General features: G+C 43.3%; 1 long non-coding RNA gene across 7 annotated transcripts; it reads left to right on the top strand.

Annotated features, from left to right (window-relative positions):
* Positions 1–14,864: 14,864 nt before the first annotated feature.
* Positions 14,865–23,394, top strand: LOC125007722. Of its 7 annotated transcripts, XR_007112780.1 has the most exons (8): positions 14,868–16,278; positions 17,197–17,662; positions 17,770–17,860; positions 18,016–18,096; positions 21,162–21,242; positions 21,381–21,536; positions 21,652–21,713; positions 22,050–23,394. It is a non-coding gene; the product is annotated as an uncharacterized LOC125007722 (long non-coding RNA). The 7 variants fall into 7 exon arrangements; XR_007112777.1 differs by having other exon boundaries at positions 14,866–16,278; positions 17,770–18,096; XR_007112775.1 differs by having other exon boundaries at positions 14,867–16,056; positions 16,150–16,278; positions 17,197–18,096.
* The last annotated feature ends 29 nt before the right edge of the window (positions 23,395–23,423 follow it).

The following is a 23,423-nucleotide window of genomic DNA, read 5'->3' as shown; positions in this document are numbered from 1 at the left end:
CTGACCCTGACCGATCCTGGGTGGACCCCTAAGGTGAGGTGCATTAAAAACTTGGGATGGGTGTATGTGGTGTACCTAGTCTTGGTTGTAATGGGCGACATAGTGTATGGTGGAGTGTGAGGTGAGTGCAATTTAGGAGGCAGGCAAGAGAGCAGGCCCGAGGCGCAACAGCAGCCCGTGGGACCCACAGACGGGGCGAGGGCCCCCAGGACTCAGGAAGTCCCCCGACCAGACCCCGCCCCCAGCCCAGCACAGCAACCAGGATGCGACAGACCCCCAGGAAACCCCAAAGAACCAACACCGACCAGCTGAGCAATGGCATCGCCTACCCCCCCATCGACCCCCTGGGGTGACAGGGGTGCCCCCAAGGTGGACGGAGACCCCACCCCCCGCAGCTCCCCCAGCCCCAGCGCGACAGAGCGACCGGACACGCCCAGGGTAGTATTCAGGCAGCCCCCCGCACCCTCAGGCTCCCACCCCAAGGCTCCAGGCGTGGCCCCGACCGCCGGGGCCCCCCGGACCCCAGGAAGGCCCCCCCGACCAGCGAGGGCCCAGCCACCAGCGGAAGGGAGGAGGTGCCGGAGGAGGAGCCGGGCGAAGGGAGGAGGGCGCCGCAGAGGGGAGGGAGAGGAGGGGACAGGGAGCCCGCCAGCCCAGACTGCCAAGGCCCACCAGGAGATCCAGGGAGAGTCGGCCACCGATACATCACGACCCCAGGAGAGTGAGCAAGCGCCGAAGCCACAGGGAACCCCAGGCAAGTCTCCAGCGCCACCCCACGTGGGGGAGAGGGAGACCAGCCGGGTAAACCGCTCAGGGACGGAAGTCAACCCAGGGGTGAGAAGGAGTAGGGCACCCCTAATGCATGCTCAAGGTGTTGTGGTCCGGGGATCCTCCTTAGTGAACCTCGATGAAGAGGGCAATAAAATCTTTTCCATAACGACAGTCATCACTGTAAGAGAAATATTATTATAGCATTACAGTAAGTGGAACAGAAGTGGCAAAAGCGAGCAGGCAAAGTCAAGATGTAAATTAAGGTTGAGGGAGTCTCAGAATACAGACCATTTTTTGGCAAACAGAGTCAACTGATTTTTTCGGGTAGCAGATATTTTCTCCAATGATATATAATCAGAAAGAAGGAAATGTTTAGTGACTGTTTGTTCTTCCAGTTCATTAGGATTGTTTTCTTGGCGATGGTGAGAGCTACAAGGACAGATTGTGATAGATGGTGAGGAAGACTGATTGTTTCCAGGTCACCAATGTGGCACAAGTTAGGGATTCATGGGATTCTGCAGTCCAAAATTAAGGCGAGTTTCTGTGTTACAATTGACCAGAAGTGCTGTACTGGAGAACAGAGTCAGAGAGCGTGGAAATAAGAATCTGAATAGTTTTGGGTGCATTGCGTACATTTGTCGGATTGGGAGAAGCCCATTCTATACATCTTGTATTGAGTTGTGTGTGATCTGTGGAGTATTTTAAACTGGATCAGCTGTAAATTTTAGTTTTTTGTCATTTTAAATATATTTTGGCAGATCTGAGTCCAGAAATCAAAGTCTGTAGATAGGGAAAGATCAGCTTCCCATTTTGATATTGGTACATGTATTAAATGTGTGGTTGATAGCAGCTTATATATTAAAGAGAGTGTTTTCTTCTTTTTCGATGTGAGTTTTTTAATGTTGGTGACGAATTGTGGTGGCTGTATGCAGTTCTGGAGCACTGGGATTTTCTTTCTGATCATCTTGGTCACCTGTAGGTATTGGAGGAAGTTTCCATTTCTTATTTCAAATGTATCAAATAAATCTGTGTTATTCATAAGTAAGTTTCCCTGGAAGAGGTGATGGAGGTGGCTTATTCCTTTATGCTTCCAAGTGCTGAGGTGAAGAGGGACTTTGTTATTCACAAAGTCAGGGTTTTGCCAAATTGGGGAGAACCCACAGGGTTCCAGCAGGGATCCTGTGGTTTCTAGACTCTTCCACCAAGCCGACAGGGTGGCGGCAATAATGGGGTTTTGGAAGCAGTTATGACGCTTAAGGGTGATTGTAATGAAGGGCAGGTCCGAAATGCATATGTTGTGGCAGTCGGCCTGTTCTATTTCTAACCACGAATTGTAATCTGATTCTGGGTTTATCCATTTGGTGATGTATTGTAGCTGATTTGCCAGGTAGTAGTTTGTAAAGTTCAGTGCATCAAGTCCTCCTTCTGATTTATTTTTTTGAAGGGTGGTGAGGCTAATTGTTGTCTGTTTGTTTTTTGAGTAAAATTTGGTGACTGCAGAATCTAAGTTCTGGAACCATTTTGGTGTGGGTTTGAATGGGATCATGGAAAATAAGTAATTAATTTGTGGCAAAATTTTCATTTTAACTGTTGCTATGCATCCCATCAGAGAGATAGGAAGATTGGTCCAGCGCTTCAGGTCATCACAGATTTTATCCAGGAGTGGATCGAAGTTCAGTTGCACTAACTGACAATTTAGGTGAGATGTTTATGCCCAGGTATTCCTGGAAAAGGGCAGTTGGGGTTTATGGTCTGCAGGATCCCATGCTTTGTCCGTTATTGGTAGTATTGTTGATTTGGACCAGTTGATTGAGTAGTCAGAGAGGGCTGAAATTTTTGAAATACAATTATAAGCTTCCTGTAATGATCTCTGAGGTTGAAGTAAAGTAAAACATCGTCAGCATATAGATTGATCTTGTGTTCAGAGATGGATGAGTGGATACCCTGGATACTGGAGTTCTGACGTATTGCTGATGCGAGCGGTTCTGGTTTTAAAAGTAATTTAATTGCAGCAGTATTAATTTGGGATCCTATGCAACCTGTGTTTTTGATTTCTGTAACAGTCCTTAGGAACAAGGGGGCCAGATCTGACCAGAACTGTTTCATAAATTCGGCAGGGAAACCATCCGGCCCAGGAGCTTTGCACGTAGGCATGTTTTCTAAAGCTGTTAATAGTTCTTCCATGGTCAGTGGCAAATCCAATATGTTTCTTTGTTCTGCCGTCAGTTGGGGTAGATTGAGTTTTTTGAGGAAGGCCTGAATCGTCAGGATTCGGGTTGGTAGTTGTTGAATATAATTTTTCATAGAAGCTTCAAAAGATATGATTAATTTCCTATGGTGATTGAGTGTGTTTTCCACTTGAGTCCTGAATTGCATTTATAAGAGATTTTTCTCTGTTGCGTTGGAGTTGATTCGCAAGAAATTTGCCTGATTTATTGCTATGCTCAAAATTTTGGTATCTAAGTCGTTGAAGTACGAATTCTGTTTTTTTGGTCAAGATATTTTCTAATTGTAGTTTCGCATTTTGTAGTTGGGTCCATAATTGTTCATTTGGATTTGCGGTGTATTGTTCTGTTATTTCTTTAATTTTATCCTCGATGTTTTTTTCTGCTTGTTGGTCCTGTTTTTTCTTGTAAGAGGAGTAAGATATAATTTTGCCTCTGATTACGGCTTTCCCTGTTTCCCAAATCAGAGATGGGGATAAATTTGGAGAGTCATTTATTTCCAAAAACCCCTTCCATTCCTTCCTTATTAATGAGTCAAATCCAGGGTCTCTCAGTAATGAGGTGTTGAGGCGCCATGTGGGTGATGATTTTAGGGAGGGTTCTATTTGAAGGTGGAGATGGGCTCTTCTAATGTCATTGGGATGGTTGTGAATGTGGCCGTGGTAGGCTCAGGATGTCCATCTTTCAAGAAATTTAATGAGGTGGTTGGGTATGCCTTGGCTGGCAGCAGTGGATTCAGCTCTGATTTGAACGAGTGACCGGAAAAACGATCGTAGGGTATCCCTGATCGGGTTAGGACCTGGTGGAGATGGAAGTGGAACCAGAAATGTGTGGCTATTGCGCCTGATTCGGTGGTGAATAGTGGAACTCGAGGAGACGTGTGTCGGTCTAGTCAGGCGTTCACATGGTTTTGCAGAGGTTCGAAAGAGGTACATAGGATGCGACAGACCGAGTTGGTCGGTCTTGCTCCTTTTAAGATTGAACATGATAGTACCCGGCGGGGGGAAGGAAATGTCAGATAGGCTGTCGTGCTGGGATGGTTGTATGAAGTTGAAGAAGATGTGAATTCGGAACATCGGAGGAACCCGAAGAATGCCAAGAGGAACAGCTTCAGGAACCTGAAGAATGCCAAGAGGAACAGCTTCAGGCGTGAAATTGATCGATGGGGTCACGTAACCAGCTTGAAGGGAAATGGACGCAACAAGCTAGAAAAGTTGCTGTGAAAGGGAGCTGCTTTGGAGCTGTCTGTGGTTCTGATTTGCGTAGACCTTTACTTTGCATACTTAAGTGTGGGTGGGAAAAGGAAGGACAAGGTTATCAGTTTAGTGAAGGAGCTGATGCCGCCGATGTAGACCTGGATGGTAGATGTTTTGATCTTTTGGATGAAATGGGCGTACGTGATGAAACTAGTGAGGGAGGTGACGTCGAGTGAAGGGAAAGGCAGTTGCAGAGATGCGTGGAAGGCTTGAAGCTGTTCCAGACGTAGTAGTGAGAAGATAGTGTGGCAGGTGAAGGGCTGTTTAGGATGGTCATTTGTGAAGCAGACGCGAGGAGACGGAGCTGATTAGTTGTAGATGGCGGCTGAAAACGGTGGGACCCAAATTGGTTGAGGATCCGAGTCTGGAGTTAAGGACCTGAATTTCCGGAAGGAGGAACTAGACAAAGAGTTGCCCATTGCATTCATGTGGCCTGGAGCGTGGCGTGCACAGATGATGAATTGGTGTTGGAATGTGGTCAGGGTGAGTCTACAAGTGAATTGCATGATGAGTAGGGATTTGGAACGGCCTTTATTTATGATGTTTACAGTGGCGATGTTGTCGGAGTGGATGAGAATGACCTTTTTAGACCACTCATGACCCCAAAGAAGGGCTGCGATGACACTGGGGTACAACTCGTACTGGGTGGACGACTGCGACGGTGCTGGCATTTCTGGGGGCCATTGGGAAGCAAACCGGTGTCCACTGTGGTATCCCCGAATCCAACAGAGGGTGCTGCGCCTGTGTGGAGCTGGATGTTGTCGGGTTGGGAGATAATGTCGTCGTAGAAAAACGAAATAGCATTCCAAGATGACAAGAAATGTTAACACATTTTAAGTTCCATTCTGCAGGCTGGGTCGAGAGTGATGGAGTCGAGAAGTGAAGGAGCGGCCGGGGCCAATGACAGGAGGTGCGAAGGAATGGTGCCTTAGAGAATGGTGCAGATGACGTAGGTTGGAGATGACCGGGAAGGGAGAGAAGCTGTTGTGTGGAATAGCTGGGGCTAGGGGTAAGTTGGAAATCAGGAGTCCTGTTTGGTGGGGTTGTGAGGACAACTAGGGCGGGAATGAGCACTGCCGCAGAAGGAGCAGGTGTGGAGGAATCGGCAACTGGAATACGTGCAGCCTAGGTCATTGAAATTGTTGTAGACCATCCTTGCGCCTTGGTGGAGGATAGGTTTACCTCGTCTGTCTGAGTTCTGAGCGATGGGGCTATGGACGGAAGATGGGACTGTAGCTTGCGAAGGGTAAGAAGAGGATGTTGCAATGGGAGGGGGTGGAGCGGAGGGAGAAAGGCAAAATACAGATTTAGGCCGGGTGTTTGTTGATGGAAGAGGGAGAGGTGAGACGACGACGCACGCTGTTGCAGGGTGGGACGGAGCTCCGCATAGGGAACAGGAGAGTGCGGGGCGAGAAGCAAACGCTCTGCAATAAAGCTCAGAGTTGAGAGCACCCCAATATGTGTCCTGATTAAATTACTGGAGTCTTCCTGCTGCCTGTGAGGCGAAAAGGACGTGGTACATGTAGAAGCCGGTGCCTCTGAACCTCAAGGCAAGGTCTAGGATGATGGACATGTAGGTGTCAAATTCTGCTCTGTGGTTCAGGAATGAAGTGCACGTCTCGATAGAGAGAGAACGCGAAAGCGAATTAGGTAGGTGTGATCTCTCTTGAGAGTTGGGGGGATTCTAATTTAAGAGTTCCTGGGCCTTGAGGGGTGGAAAGATCCCATGTGTGTGTATTACAATGGAGTGATGGTTGGATGAGCTGGGCTAAGTCTACACAGTTACCTTGGAGGATTTGCTGTCGCAAGGCAAAGGGGATAGGAGTTGGCCGTGTTGAAATCAGGTGGGTGGCCTGAATTGCGGTTGCCAAGGTGAAATTGGTGGCTGTCGGATTCATTTTTGGTAGAGAAGAAGGTGCTTCTTCAGGTGGAATGAGGGCATGTAGAAAATGGATTAGACTGATGAAATTGGTTTCTGGCAGTTGCTGGGATAGAGGTGTTGGAAAAGAGTGAGGATGGAGGGACTATGGAAGCCGAAGGCACTGCATTTGAAACAGCTAAAGGGAGGGAAGAGGAAAAGACACTGGGAAGATGGGGAGTATGGGAAAAGGAAGAGATGAAGAATGAGAACAAGTTAAACAAGTGCGTTGTAGGTTGGATTGATACGACCTGGCCCTGGAGGGAGATGGCTGGAGGACATGAGTCCCTTCCTGCTCCCGAGGGCTGCGTGGTGGCGTCGGCGCGCATGCTAGTGGAGACATGCTGGGACAGCTCCGGTGGATCTAGGCCTCGTCCTGCTGCTGCTGGCTGCATGGTGACGTCAGCTCGCACCGTCGTGGTGACAAGTTGAGGACTAATCGGAAGACCAGGGTCGGTGCGTGTTGTTGAGGTGGTTAGCTGGAGGCGGACAAGAGGAAGTGGAACGAATAGGAGAATCTGGGATGACGGACAGAAGATTGAAAGAATCACTGTCGGATGCGTCAAGGACCAAATCAAGATCCATGATCTGGTGAGTAGTATCAGTGCTAATGAAACTCGTTGGTTTGAGAACTGAGCCAAACAGGCGAGGAGAGGTTAGGTGCACCTATATAGGCAGGTGGAGTAATTGGATGGTTGAGGCGAGGTCTTGTTCCTGAACCTCAGTTATTAACTTCATTAAATGCATTGGCAGCATGCACGGGCTGTTCAATCATAGAATCACAAAGTTTTGTCTATATTTTGAATATATTCAGAAATTGTCATTTTTGATGCTCCAGTTTCTAGTTATCTACCATTGTTTGTATGGCTGCATATTTTGGTTGTGCATCTGTTTGATCAAATAAAATAATTGTGAGACAGGAGAGCGTGTGACCTTCATTGCCTTCATGCTGACCCTGAGCCAGTGGCTAAGAGACATTTTTTCTTTCTGCTGTGGTGTCAATCAAGACAAAATCCCACCGATTTGACTGTTGCCATTGGAAGTGCGTAATCCTGATACAGTTAGCCCTTATATTCTTGATCATCAAAGATAATCTTTTAAGACAGGGGGAGGGGTTAAAGAGTTTTATGAATGGCCTTAGTATGTAAATGGCAAAATATGATCTGTGAAATATGAATTGGTTTATGGGGCAAATTAGCTGTGAAATGGTGCTAACTTATAAGTATGACTATGTTTAAGACAAAAATGAATATCTTGAATAAATTTGATCACTAAATATCCCCTAAGATATGTTTGACTGATTTCACCCAGCTTGGCCCAAAAAGAGGTCTTTGGATATACACCTGAGACAGCCATGGCTGAGAGCCAGATGAAAATTAAACTTTGTCGTAGGACAACAGTGATGACATTGTTTGAAAGGTCTTGACCTGGGGAGTAACATATGTCAGTATGGGAGTTGTGGGTGGGTTCAACAACTGAAGGAGCACCTGATGAAGCACATCAGTTTCAGGCACTAACAGAAAAAACAAAGAAACCCTGCCACAAAGTGAACTAAATACTGTAGGTGGTATGGATTAGGACTGCACAACAGCCTACACATTTCTGCCTAACTCAACTATAACAACACCTATAACCTATAACACCTATAAACATTAACTTAAAAAATGAAATCACAACATATCAATGTAGCCAAAGTACCTTTTGTTGGGTTGACACTGGCAACATTGCAACTAGATCCTTCCCCTGGACATTGATGCTGATCAGTTGACACTGAAAAAAAGAGGTTCGGTATTTACTTACTCAAAATCTTTGGTGAACAAAAGTCGTGAGCATGAATACTGACCATGTGCCATGCCACTAGTACTTTGACTGGATGACGGCCTTTGAGGAATAACATCTCTCGTCTGTCGCATTTTTTCCAGCACACTGGTCTTGGTTCAGGTTCACCCTGTGCCTCACTTAAAATACAGTCCATGGTTAAAGCAAAGATTATCAAACATCTTAAATTAATAGAGGAAATTTCACAGAAATTGTATGTGTGTGTGTGTGTGTGTGTGTGTGTGTGTATACATACATATATACACACATACAACTTTGACTCAAGATCCTCTGAATCACTAATTTTTCAAACTAAAGAGAAAAAACATTTTGACAGAACTCAGTGACACAAACAAACACATACGAAAGCAATCCACATGATATAACAACATTGATAAATATAGCTGCGAGCAGCAATGAGGGGTCCAAGCAGCTATGCACTGCTTACAGCAAGATAATGCCATGGGGAGATGCAAAAAACCCGGCTGTCAGCGGTACATATGAAAAGAAATTAGAAAATAACCGAAATGGGCAGCCTTTGAGCTCCCCTTGGTGGGAGAGATGTGAAAAAAATGGGCCAGCAGTGGTTCATATTCAGATGCAGTAGAAAATGTGTGGTCTTTGAGCTCCCCCTAGTGGGAAATGAAAGCAGTTCAGGTCTAAATCCAAACACATCAAGAATTGATCAAGTGACACAAGGGAATGTGACATTTTTGCTACCTGCAGCGCCCCCGAGTGGCCTAATGATACCAAATTTATCATGTGTCCTAGGGGCGGGTCTGGAGACATACTGCTATACTGCTAAATTTCATTTCGATACATCAAAGTGTTCCCGAGATATGACCTCATATCCCGTTGGGCCGAAATGTGTGGCCTTTGAGCTCCCCCTGGTGGGAGGGATGTAAGAAAAAATGGGCCAGCAGTGGTTCCTATTCAGAGACAGTAGAAAGTGCGAGAGTTGTGTGAGCGGTTGCTAAAGGCAGAGGTAAAAGTCCCCACTGTAATACAGCAAACTTATTTACCTTCTACCTATGCAAGACTGAGTTAATCCTAGTTGGAGGAGAGGGACAGAGAAGCTCTCACTAGGGCTAGAAGATATGATGAGGATTTGCTTAGCTATGCTTGTGCTATTAGGGAAAATAGCAGGAGAAAACATAAACAACTAGAGGTATCCAACTAAGATGAAGGATCAGGACAGTCTGGAGCAGGAGGGTCTGGTCAAGCTGTGAGGTTGGATAGTGAGGCAGAGAAGGTTGCCTGGGAGGAAAAGGATCAGCAAGAGCAAGAACAGACAGAAGAGCAGATATCAGGGTCAGTGCAGAAAGAAGTTGTGAAGCAGCCTCAAGTTTCACCATCAGTAGGGAAAGTGATCACGCGATCAAAAGTTAAGGATGATGAGCAAACTGCCACTGCAATGCTTCCAAAGATTATAGGAGATACGGATGTGTGTAGGCCCTGGACAGCAGCTGAAGCCAGAAATATGGTGTTGAGTGCTCCTAATTCAATGACTAATCCGAGTAAATATTATTCCTGGCTTAATGTCACTGTGAGGTTGTATAATGTTCTTGTATCTCGATATGGAGATGCTCTTGTTATTCACATATGCAGAAAACTGGCCATTGTGTAAAGATAAATTAGCCCTTCCAAGGAGTGAGACAGGAGGACAGTGGCTGGCAGGTGTGACTCTGGAGGACTGGTTGGAGATCAGAGCTAAAGTAGCCATTAGACTTAGACAGACTTTAATGATCCACAAAGGAAATTAATTGATCATAGTAGCTTAACTGACACAAAAAGATGAGCTGTTGGGATGGATTGTCCATAATGGACAGCAGTTTATCCAATGTCCTCCTGTCCCTCATTGAGACAAATGACTTCATCTCCCTACCGATCACATGTCCAGCCTTTCGGATCAATTTGTCAATCCTACTGATGTCTTTTTTGCTGGCACTACTTCCCCAACAAACCACAGCAAAGAACAGGGCACTCGCACGAAAAGACTGGTGGAACGACTCTAGTAACTTACTGCACACATTGAGCTTCCTGAGAAAGTAGAGTCTACTCAGGCCTCTCTTGTACACTGCATCACTTTTGTCTCTCCAGTCCAATCTGTTGTTCACTACTTCCACCTCCAGGCCCTGGATGGTGAAGGGCTCCACTGGCATACGTGGTGCCAGTAGTACGTGTGCATGTACTACTGGCAACTTATTATAATTGCTTTGTGTGTCCAGGAATGTAACGAATCATTGCCATAATTTATTCAGTGGTTTTAAAACTGCTGGGGTCAAAGCATGGGATCTGGTATGGGAGAAGATGATAGGCTATGTCAAATGTCAATCCACAGATTCCTAATCTGTATCAAGTTGCTAACAGAAATTGGCGAGGACATAAATGGAGTGAATTGATAGGTACAATGATGGAAATGTACAAAGATGGTTGCTTTACTCCCAGAAAATCTGTTTAACACAAAAGAAATGGTGCAGGTTGTACATCAGCCAGTGCCTTCCCATGCACAGATAAACACACATGGACACCAAGCAGCTAAAAGAAAGGGAAATTGCCGTAGGTGTGGTAGATCTGGACACTGGGGACGTGAATGTCCATTCAGAAGACATCCACTTCAACATAATCAGGATCTATATTCTCTTGAAGATCACTACCGCTTTCTACAACAAATTTCCACAACAACAACAGTGGCCCTCACTGGCTGCGTGCTCCTCCTCCTTCTCCTACACAGGGACCAGCTGTGTTTCAGCCATACTAGAGAGGCAACGGAATGATGGAGACTGATTCAGAACTGGTTTTAGAAGCTGCAACAATTAGACTTTCTAATTCACCCTCTGAAAATCCTTTAATACTAATTGAGGTTGATGGTACAAAAGCTTAAATTTTGGTTGACAGTGGAGCTACAATTTTGGCTGTTCGCTTTATTGAAAGTGTGTATACACCCACTTCACATGTGTTTACCACTGTGGGTGCCTCGGGTACTCCTTTAATTGAGCCATTATCTAGACCAGGGAAACACTGGGAGCCACAAAACCCCTATGAAATCTAAAATGAAGATAACACTGCATATATCGTTTTCACCTCTATGCTAAGCCCATGGTGTGTTGCATTTATGAAATGAAAAAACTGCTACAGAGAAAACGAAATTGCATTTATGGAACAGGGATTTATCCATGGTTGGCTTACCTGCGGTCGAAAAGTTCAATAAATAGCGGGTTGGGCCTGTCGGCGGGTGTTGCACAGTGGCAGTTGTGACGTATATTTTGAGCCACAAAAAATTAAATACATTTTATTTTAATGTTTAATTTAAAAAAAGATCATCACCAATTCAAATTTAGAATTATATTTAAAAAACTAACGCAGTAAAATAAAAATATTGAATTGAATTAAATACTCGATAGCAACTAGTAAATGTGCGGCAATGCACTGTGGGAGTTCAGTGTGTTTTGGTTGTTTAATGTTGCAACCGTGAGTGTGGTGTGGCATTCAGTGTCATTCAGTTGTTGTATAACTCTCGCTCTTTCACTGATGATTGACTAGTTGCCGCTATTCTGAGGCAGTTAGCGTAAAAAAGCGAACAGCTTTGATCAGTGTCCTTGCTCTGCACCGCTCGCCACAGAGAGCCGCAACAGAGGAACGAAAGATCTGTGGGTTGCCGACCCCTGATCTAAACCAAGTCATGTTTCAGTGGCAGGTTCAGATGTTGAACATGCATTTATTTTTTGGGGGGAAAAAACCCTGTGAGTCTATTAGGGAGAGATTTGTTGTATAAGCTGCTTGTGTTGTGTCAAATTATTCCAAAAAAGGAGACCCTTGTAAAACTGAGTCCTAGAAAGATGTTCAATTCAGCCTGGGGATATATTCTCTTTGGAGTCTCCAAAAATCATCAGGAGTCTAAGTTCAGAGCATCAGAGTGATCTTTATTGCCAGCAAAAAAGGAGAGCAGCATCACAGGACAACAAATGGTCACCACAACCCCGCTCTGAGGTGCGAGGGCTACTGTCCTCATCTTTTATACCTTTGGGACGTCAAAAGTCACACCCTTGTCCATCCCCTACATGGGGAACACCCTCACAGGCCCTTATTTTAACCAATCATACCCTTAGAAATTGTCTTCATCACTGTTGATGAGCCACATGGCCTGGGATGCCAGATGTGCCGCATGGTCTTGGATGCCAGGTGTGCCATGTGGCCTTGGATGCCAGATGTGCCACATGGCCCTGGAGCATCGTGATCTACTCCAAATACCCTTTCTGTTTTTTTCCTCAGGTTCAAACACCTGCAGTTACATCAGTAGTTTTGGAATTTCCCTAGGCTCCCAGTTTCACAAGGTTACTCCCGTTCATTTTACACCTTTATCTTCCAGTCCACTCTTTAGCTCAATTTCTTTAAAATAATCAAGTTTATTGCAAACAAGCTATTCAATTTTTACCAAGTGTAATAAGTGCAACTATCTTCTACATACACACGTGCTCTTGTGAGGAATACAGTAGATATACTTTTGGTTCCAGTGCTCTCCCTCTAGTAGCATATGCTGTTGACGTAGGCCAGGCTGCTACAGGGCTTCGTGGAGTCCGACGGCGTATGCAGCTGTAGTGCGACGTGATCTGGAAAATTAGCATCTAACGGGTGGTAGTGTTCTACTCCAGTATGCGGATGATTTGCTGGTTGCCTCCCAGAGGCATGTCATGTGGACTCTGTTTTGTGGTTGAACAGGTTGGCAGAGCGTGGATATCGGTCTTCTTTGGCAAAATTGCATTATTGCAGCCCAGAGGTCAAGTATTTGGGTCATGTTTTGCAGGAAGGTCAGCGGTTTTTATCCCCTGAGAGACTGCAGGTGTTATTGAACATGTCCCCTCCCAAGACTAAGAAGGAGGTGCTTTCTTTCTTTGGCATGACTAATACTTTCGTCAGTGGATCTCTGACTATGCTGCCATGGACTCTGTTTTGAGAGCCGCAATGCTGCAGGATGCTCCTCCCACAGTGCAATGGACAGATGAAATGCACAAGGCCTTTGAGGATTTAAAGACTGTTCTAATGTCAGCCCCAGCTCTGGGTTTTCAAGACTACGCACAGCCTTTCCATCTTTATGTGGCTGAAATAGAGGGCTTTGCTACTGGTTGGTGCAGAAACACCAATCACGGTATCGTCCGGTGGCGTATTACTTGTCAAAGCTCTCCCCTGTAGTGCATGGTATGCCTGGTTGTTTGAGATCTGTAGCTGCTGTTGCTGGTATAATTGAGAAATCAGCCCCTATATTGTCCTGGCTCACGACTGTGTTGTACATGTGACTCATTCTGTGCTACATGTCTTAGATGTAGCTGCTATACAACATATGTCAGCTGCTCAACAGTCAGGATATGAGACGGTGATTTTGTCCAGTCCACACATCATTCTGGAAAGGTCTCCACCTCCAGCCACTTTCCTTCCCATTTCTGAAATGGAAGATGTCATGACTGTGAAATGGTTGTCAACAGTAGTACAGCACCCGAACCAGATCTCATGCAGACACAACTTCAAGATCCAGATTTCATTTTGTACACTGATGGCTCTTGTTGCCAATGCTCTGATGGGCAGTATCTTGCAGGCTATGCTGTTGTTGATGTTTTGGAGTCGGATGCGATTTTGTTGCCTAAATGATTGGCTATTGTCAAGTATGAGGCACATACTAATGGTTCTGATTCTGTCTCCCGAGCTGATGTCGCAGCTAAACAAGCAGCAGTTTCCTTGACTTCTGTGGTTCATCAGTGCATTTCTACACAACCTTCTGATCTTGTTGCTTTACTTTCCATTAATGACGTTGCGGAGTTACAAAACCGCACTGATACTGAGGAGAAAAGGCTTTGGATTAGAAACGGTTGTGCACAGCAGGAGTCTGGCTTGTGGCTCCATCCCAATGGTTGACCTGTTTGTCTCTGTTCATTCCTCCATGTTTTGGCTTGTGTAGTACACGGCCCGACACATGTTGGAAAAGGGGGTATAAATGAAATAATTCAATGTCAATGGTTTGCACCAGATGTTACACATATTTCACCAACATTGGTAAATACTTGTATGATCTGTCAGCAGACACGAAAGGCAGCAAACATTATCAAACATGATCATTTGCCGCCGCCATCAGGACCTTTTGTAAATATGCAAATAGATTTTGTACATATGCCTAGCTGTCAAGGTTATAAATACTTGATAGTTATCAATGACATGTTTTCTAAATGTGTAGAAGCTTATCCTACTAGAAAAGAAGACGCAAAAACAGTTGTAAAATGCTTGGTGAAAGAAATAATCCCACATTTTGGGGTGCCTATGGAGATAAACAGTGATCAAGGCCCAGCTTTTGTTGCTAAAATAACTCAGAGCCTTGCAGCACTGATGGGTTTCTGTGGCAGTTACATGTTCCTTATCATTCCCAGAGTTCAGGACAGGTGGAGAAGATGAATTCCACCATTAAGGAGAAATTGACAAAGATGATGATGATGACAGGTTTGAAGTGGCCTGTGTTGAGGTGAAAATTAACCACCGTGTAGTAGGTTTTCTGCTCGTTGCTTCCTTCACCTCCCCGAGTCCGTTGATGCGTGGCACAAAGGAGTCACGAGACAGCGATGTCAGGTATGAGTTTTTATTCACAGTTTGCAAAGCTGCGGGAATCACAATACGCGTCGGTATTTCCCCAGTGATTCTGCTGATTCTCCGTAAAATGCTTGAATATATACTATGTTGCCTCCCTTCTGCTAGGGGTGTGTTTTAGCTGTTACCAGGCATATCTAGAACAGTACTTATTTTATCTCTCCTCACTGATTGGCTACTCGAGTCTAGGGGTTCTTCCTGTTTTTTAACACCTCTTTCTTGTAACTATACATCTTCTGCCCTTTTGCCCTTCCTCTTTTGTCTAATAATATAGCTAGACGTCTCTTGCCCTTCTGCACTTCCTCTTTTGTCTAATAATATCGTTGTGTAACAACTCTGCCTTACTTTATGTTTTGATCTTTGCATGTTCTAGAACATTCTAAACTATTTTCGTTGCTCATCTGTTCTGTTGCTATGCGATTAGTCACGTCCCTTCGAGTGGTATCTCGTCCTATTGGTCTAATCTCTTTTTCACACGCATGTTCACTCCTTCTACATTCCCCCACACCCTTACTTATCTTATATACTGTTTTAATCTACACCTTTTAGTTATAGAGGTAATATGCATTATATATTTTCCCTGATATAAGCTAACATGTATATACACTTGTTTTATTTTCCACACCTGATGCACTTCCGATTGTACTATATTCTATTCGTAGTACACCAAATGCCACAACAGGGTTAAACCCTCATGAGGTGTTAATGGGTAGGCCTATGTTCACAGGAGCAAGCCCACCTTTGACCCCACATAAAGTCACTCTAATGTGGACAGATGATTATATGCACTGTAAAATCTAATTCTACATCTTACTTTTTTTTTTCTCGAATCAGTTCATTAAAATAATTCGTTCAATTGATTCGCCATGTGAACCACCAGTATGCGAACAAATCAGTTAGTGATTCGTTCGTCACGTGAACCAGCACCCTGCAGGTCGCGAGTCAGCCTCTGTGCCATTGCCGACCATTGCCACCCTGCTTTCGTGTTGATATATTTTTAAATGATGACTGGAAAAGTAATGTCGTTCTGGACCAACCCGGAGGTGAGGGCTTTTCTGTCCTTGTTTCGCGAAGACAGTATACAGCGGGAGTTGGACAGGACCTCTCGGAAAGACAACGACAACGAACGTTTTCCATTGGATCGTGGCTGAGATGGCCAAATTTGGCTTTATCAGGACAGTAAAACAAATGGAGAAACTTAAAAATTCACCAAGCAAACAAGCATATTGAAGAAATACATAATTAACAACCATCAAGATATGATAGTAATTTCTTAACTTGGTACAAAATATTGTGTTCTGTTTCTGTTTTTGCAGAATTCACAAGAGCGGCAAGCAAAGATCCTTGGACTGGCCTACCCCAAAATTCCTTGAGATCTTCAAATCTAAAAAGGGAGATGTTGGCAGGACACTTGCAGAGATTGTTGCACAGGCTGAAACAAGTCTGCTTCATAAGTATTATTTGGTATGTTGAAGGTTTTGTACCACAAAGACAAAATCTTAACCTCAGTTTTGACTTTTCTTTGTATACGCAGGATTCAGATGCCACTGTGGATTTCACACAGGTTCCTGTTGGAGTAGCGATTGTTATACCTGAAGAGAGTCATCAGCCAGGTCCAAATGCCCTACATCTTGAACCATCCAGCACTGGCATCATACTGGAAGTATGATAAGAGGATTTTGTACATGATGGAGTTAAGATATCTGTCCTGTTAACATGTTGATGTGTGATGTGATTGACTAGTTTACAGCCAGCAGAATACAGGTAGCACAATGTTAAAAGCTACAGTGTAATCTTGTTTATTACAGTTCAATGCACATAGTGTGACATTTGTGTGAAATGTTTCATTTAGTTTGTAAGTTGGCTAAAGCTTGATTAAAAATGTGCCATAGAACCCTATTGAAATTGTCAGTGAGAAAGATCAAGTTTTAATATTTCTTGATTTTTTTAAAAACATTATTTGATATTATATATTTTATTTTATAGCTGATATTTTTTAAGGCTTAAAACTGGATATGTTTTGACTGTATAATTGAATTTCTCCACAAACACTGACCTGGGTTTAAGAAGCTCACAATGGCAGTTTTGTTGAAATAAGCAATAATCCTGCAAACTAATCATTCTTTGTTGTGTTTATTTATTTAAGGCAGTCGGTTTCCTAGATTCTATTGAGTTAACACAACTGTTCAGTTAAGTCAGCCTCACTTGTTCTACTTGAGTTGGTAAGACTTAGAAAGAACAATTAATTTCACCTGCCATTTTTAAGTGGAACAACTTTACCAAATTAAGTTAATACAACAAAAGTAAACTCAACTAGAACATACAAAGTAAACATAACTTGAAACTTTGAGTTTATGTTACTTGCCTTTTTCAAGGCAATCGGTCTCCTAGATATTTTTAAGTATGATTAACAAATAAGATTTTACAGTGTGACTGAGTATGTGAAATGTTTGACTGAGGTCTTAGGAAAGTTTCATTTACAGGTTTCTGGCAGGCTCCCGAAACCCTCAGAGGAACTACTTTGTCCATTTCAGTGTGGTGATTATATACTAATTAAATTAAAGGATTCTCTTTCCTCTAGGTGGAAGGGTCCATACCAGGTGTTGCTGGTGACCAGGTGTTGCTGGTGACCAGAACGGCAGTAAAGGTCGAAGGCAGAGCAGAATGGATTTATGTAACATGGTGCTGGCTGGCCCCAAGTAGCAGGGAGGTGCCAAAAGAGACGTAATATGGCCTCTACTTCTCCTCCTGATGCTTAGCTGCTCTGCTCGATCTGATGTCACTGAGGAGACCCACCCGACGACTGATAGCCATAACAAAGATACAGAGAAAGGAATATCCTTTCATTGCCCAGAGACAGACATCTCGTATCCTGACTGTGAGTCTAATAGTATCTGGATGAGGAGCACTTCTGCAAAGGTGAAAACGGTAAAGACATTTACTGGGGAACTGTTGAAGACATTGGATACTTCACATGACACTTCTGATAACATTCAGAAACCTCTGACATCTTCTGAGAACATTCACAACACTGCTGTGGAGTTGAGGTTGGATTATGCTCAGGAACGTAATCTATCACATTGTTGGTTGTGTCAGAATTTGCCAAAATCTATGTATTCTCCGATGTTTGCCCCCATTCCGTTTACCCTGGCAGATTATCGGGTAGTGAACTTGAACAAGCTGACCCCACGACTGGAGGACGATGGTGAAAACTACTACCCTATGGACCTGCTGGACTACTCTAGGTACCGAGGGGTGGTGGGTATGGCAGTGAATGAGATAAATAAACACTATTTGCCTAATTGCTCCGCATTAATTCTGTATGGATGGAGCATTTACATATAGAATGTCACTTATCTTAGCTCAAACCAACTGTTCTGAATTTCCTCTGAGCCCACAGTGTGTACCAGAGCCTTTCACTCCCTCTGTGTTAACTGATGTATTGTTAGAGGTGCACCCATGGTTTGGATCCACATCGGCTGTAAGTGTACAAATTATGATTCATAATTTGTCCGTTCCTATTTCAACAGCGCTGACGCCGTTGAGGGATTGTTCGCACTATATTACTTTAAAGATTGATGCTTTGCATAACGTTTCATGTTTCCAGGGTTTGGGTTCCAATCTTGATGCAGATTTGGGTACCAGTGGTTGTTTCTGTTGTGCATATTGCTCTTAAGAGAGCTTTGCTCCCTGAGGGAGTGTATTTAGTCTGGGGAGAAAAAGCTTACAGCTGTATGCCACACTCTGTTTTGCAGGGTGTTTGCTATTTAGCTTATCTTGTGCCCTTGATAAGAGAAGTACAGACAGCAGAGTTAGCTTGGTTGCATGATCCTCAAAAGCAGACCTGGGCATTTTACGGCCCGCGGGCCGCATACGGCCCTTTGGGCATTCCCGTCCGGCCCGCGGTACGTCAGTCATGAGCACAGATGAACTGTGCATGCAATACGACTGTGTTGCTTTTATTTTGAGCCATAATGTGTTATTTATGTCATGGTACTTTTAGTTCGTCAACAACAAAAAAGTAAGATTGAAACAGCTTCTTGCCATCTATTAACCCTCAAAAGCCTTAACGGATCGCTGGCATCCGTCAAAGCGGCCGATTTTGAATTACCGTAAGTCACAGTGGTTTGCGCTATTGACAGTATTCATTGTGAGTGAACACTGGTTAGTTGTGCCTTTGCCTGGAAGACCTTCGTGACATCTCAAGGGTATAACTAACTTTGTTTTTACCAACAAATTCCTCCAAACAAGTCTCTCTTACTGGGGCTCCACGATCGTTGCTCTTCAACCTGCAGCCGACAGCAGCAGTGCGTCATCATTACCGTAATGGCAGCATTTTTTTCTAGAAAGCGCAACTTGAATATTATCCATCGGGGATTACGGTAATTCAAATACAGGAAGCTTCTCTTTGTGGGCAGACAGACATTCAGGTCTTAAAGGGTTAAACATTTATTGAGATTTATTGAGATACAGGAAATAATTCATGTAGCTATATGATCCACCGAAGTTTTCCAAAGAGGACAAAGTTTCCAACATTCCAATGCGTTATATCCAAAACTACAGATCGATTGCGTTTCATTTTCCTCTTCAACCTACACCAAAACTCTATTTACAGGATATTCTTATGTTTCTGATTACCAGTAGCAGCTTATCAACATATATAATTTACTGCTTTTTACAATGGGAGAAAATTAACATTGAGCAGAATAACGTTCAAGTTATCGTTTGGTTTGGCCCTCCAACACAGTTCAGATTTTTCATGCGGCCCCCTGTAGAAATTAATTGCCCAGCCCTGCTCAAAAGGGATGGAAGAGAGAAATCTCCAGGTTTCAACAAATAGCCGGTATGATAATTCCTTTTAATGGTGTAATGTATCCCATAAGGAGATTTCCCCCCTTTCTAAGGTTTTGGATAAACACCTTAATGCTTCAACTTGAGCCATGCTAGCTACTAATAAAGAGTTACAGGAGGTGAAGACTGTAGCGTTACAGAACCACATGGCCCTACACTGTAAAAAAGGATCTGAATTAGTCATAATAACTTCTTTCTACAATTTACTTCCACTCAACATAATGAGTTATTAAGTTTTTACTCAACTTTATGAGTTATCATTATTAAAACTCAGGTTTGCAAGTCACTTCAGTTAGATGTAAATTTCAGTGTGTCAACTTAACTCAGCAAAGTGAGTTACAATATTTTGACCGGATCTCTTTAAACATTTGAAACGGTGTGCCGGCAATATTACTGCGCAGTGCAAATAGTCCTTGAAATTTGTTTGTAAAACTAATAAGGAACTGAGAGGACTGTCATAATATTGTAACATTACAACAACAACCGCCCCACTTTGCTGCCATTTCCCATGAAATACTCCACTTCCTGTTGTCAGGAACTGTCAGGCCGTGACTCAAAGCAGGACTCAGAATGCAGAGATATGCAATGACAAAAGGCTTTTATTGGATTCTCCGGAGATCCCACACAGAGGGACAAACAAATGGCTACAAAAAACCTAGACGCTAACTCTGACTACTGAGAACGAAAAACTCTCCAGAAGGAGGAAAAACTCAAATCAAAGAAACAAATCGAAAAACACAAAAACACTCCAAATGGAGGAAAACCTCTTCGAGAGGAATAACTGGCTTACTTGGCAACTTCTGTGGGTGTAGACATAAAACAAGGCTCGGGTGCAGGTCGAGGACGATAACACTCTGGCACAAGACAAGAGGAACACAGACTACTTAAACACATGGAGGGAAATAGGGGACAGGTGGAAACACTTAGGGCAATCAGACTGAGACACATGAGGAAGGGCAAGTGACCTGAAACGAGAGGAGAATTACCTTTCAAAATAAAACAGGAAATGACAGGACAAAACAAACCCAAGACAAGACACCCTCACCACGGTGTGACACCTGTGGAGCGAGCAACGTTAAAAGTATTGTTCACAGCTGATGACGTCTCAGATTCTACATTAGACACAAGCAGCTTGCCATCTGTTAGTGGGGATTTTGTCGAATGGCCTGACCCCTTCCCAATACCACAGTTCTTACATGATGTGGAGCTCCAGCTGCAAGAAGCAAATTGTCGGTATGCTAAGGTGCGATGGTGATTCCTAAAGGTATAAAGACGGATATCCTTGACACACTTGCAGACAGTATGTCGAAGATTAGTGCTTATCCTCAGAGGCATCACTATGAGAGTGTAGCCAAGGCACTTGTGGAGAAGCATCCCAGTCTGAAGGAGCCAGGGTCTGAAAAGAGATGGTACTCCTGGTTTCATAGCCTGAAATTTAAGCTTGGCAACTATCGGCAAAAGTTGAGTGCAGCAGGATGCCCTGAGGTAGTCATAAACAAAAGAAAAGGAGGAAATGCAAAGGGAAGATATGTAAAGAAGTCAAAGAAGGGTGAGGTCAACTACTACCCAGGTCCACCTCAAGGACAGAGTCCTGAAAGCATTGAGGAAAAGCATAAATTGTTGGAGGTTGACATGCTGAAAAAGTAGCCTGATCACCAGTTGGTAGAAGATCTGATGGTTGTAACATTTTCTCAGCGCAGAAAATAGATTATTGGAGATCAGCCATTCATCACAGACGTCATTTCCAGATGGCCAGCTCTGTTCCATGAGAGACAGGTAGTCAGTCACAATTCATCATCACAAAACATTCCACAAAGGGACAGAAAGCATGTTGTCAGATACTGTAATGCGTCCTATTCAGAAATATGTTTGACTGATATGTTTTTTAGCTGTCTGTGTCTCTCCTCAAATCAGGGCAGAATTGAGAGAACTGTCACCACAGACCTTCTGGAATCTTTTCTCAATTGACTTGATGGGCTGGTCCCAAGACTGCTGGAGGTATACAAAGCAGCAACCAAGTCTGGAAAGAAGCAGTCAGTCAAAGAAATTTTGAAATGCCTTGAGAAAAATGTAAGTGGAGCTGATGAGCATAAAATTAGGCACCATTTTGTATGCTTGCTATTTATTATGTTTGCCAGAATATTTTCATCTTACTACATGTTCCTTTGTGTCTCACAAATGAGAGGAGAAGGACTGCCACACTACATATCAGGCGAAGATCCATCAGACGTCATCAGGATGTGTGATGTAAGACTATATCTGTATTGCAATTATTTTAATTCTTTGTTGTTTTTTTAATCATCTCCCTGCATTATTGGAAGTTGCATCATATGTCAGGTTTGAATGTTTTTGATTTTTTTTTCTTGTTGAATCTCACTTTATTCAGGAGAACAATTTATACATTGTAACACATTAAAAATAAAATTGTTGATACCTCTGCCATTGTGAGATTGAGAGATAGGCCATTTAAAGGGTTGAAATCTTCAGAATTGATTAATATTTGGTGTTGTGTTGGTAGTGTTTGGTATGATCAGTACTGATGTTGGTTCAGTACTTGACTCACAGTTATTTCTGCTTTTTAAGGCTCATGTTGAAACTCTGGATGAAGCCATGAAGGGGATGCACCTTGGCCTCCTGATTGGCTATGAAGGTCCTCAACAGGATGCCTTTCCACATGAGGTCTTCAATATGGCAGTTTTGGTTGAGGAGACCGGTGTGCTTCACAACATTAAAGATGTGCCAAGCAGCTTTGCCATGCTTATGGGCATCATCTAATGTGTGAATCTTGAGTGTCCAGAAGCCATGAAGTATTCCTTTGAGTTTCTTCAGAGAGTGGTGATGAAGATCAAACCGGACCAAGCCACACAGCTTAAGAAACCAGCTAAATTCTTTATTCTTTTACGGCTTTAGTACTTGTACTTGTTGTGTTGATTAAGTGTACTGTATTGTGACAGCAATTAAGTTTTTCTTTAGACGTCTTTCACATGCGGTGATAACTCAAGTTCCTTTAGTAGTAGATGATTCTGACTGTAGAGAGAACAAAGAGGTCTTTGACCCATGGGTTCCCCCTTTTGAGTCTGATGGGGACTCCTAGGTTGCTTGGATGGATGGATTTCTGATGGGTTTTAGAAGGAGACAGTTTGTGTTACATAGTTATTTGATTACTTTTAACTTTTAACAGATTTAACAGATTGATTCAGGTGATTCAATGGGTAATTTTATTAGTAATTTACTAAACTTTAAATGAGTTTTATATATAGGTATGTGAGTTTACTTGATTGTTAACATAGAATAATTATTTCATATACAATATTATGTATGATGCATAATTGGTTTGGATTATATGAAAATGATTATTATTTCTGATGTTTTACTCTGATTACTGTTAATCATTTAGTGACTTTATATTATAAGAATATTTAATCATTCTACCATTTCTAATATTGTGCCTTGATGTAGATAGGGACAGATGTGGTAAAGACATTGCTGGAAGTGATGTGCTAGTAACCTCTCCTTCCTAGGCATTTCTGATTGACAGGCTGTTAAGCTCTTATGCAAATCTCTAGGATCACTGCCCCATGATTTGAGTCTTAACATCCATCTCTGAAATTATAAGGGAGTGGTAGGAAAGTTTTTCCCACTGGGTTTTCGTTCCTACCTGCATAACCTTTGAGGCTTCCGGTCTGTATAGTATGTTAAACATGTCTCTTTGGGCTAGACATTGTTCCTTCCATAGTCAAAACAGGGTCTGCAAGGTTGGCTGAATAGACTGACTATTACCACAGATGGTGATAACCAGTGGTTGACCTCTAAATTCTCATCTTATATATTCCTCCTGTCATGAGAGGCTTGTCAGAATGGTTCTGGCTCCCAATGCATGAACAGCTGTTACCATTTCTCCTGATCAGTAAACCTTATTTCACTGCAAGTCATCTGAGTCTTCTATATCATTTCCAC

Source organism: Mugil cephalus, chromosome 5 (assembly GCF_022458985.1).
Source record: "Mugil cephalus isolate CIBA_MC_2020 chromosome 5, CIBA_Mcephalus_1.1, whole genome shotgun sequence".
In the NCBI taxonomy this organism is placed as follows: Eukaryota; Metazoa; Chordata; class Actinopteri; order Mugiliformes; family Mugilidae; genus Mugil; species Mugil cephalus.
The sequence above is the reverse complement of the archived record's forward strand: the minus strand, read 5'-3'. Positions and strand labels throughout refer to the sequence as shown.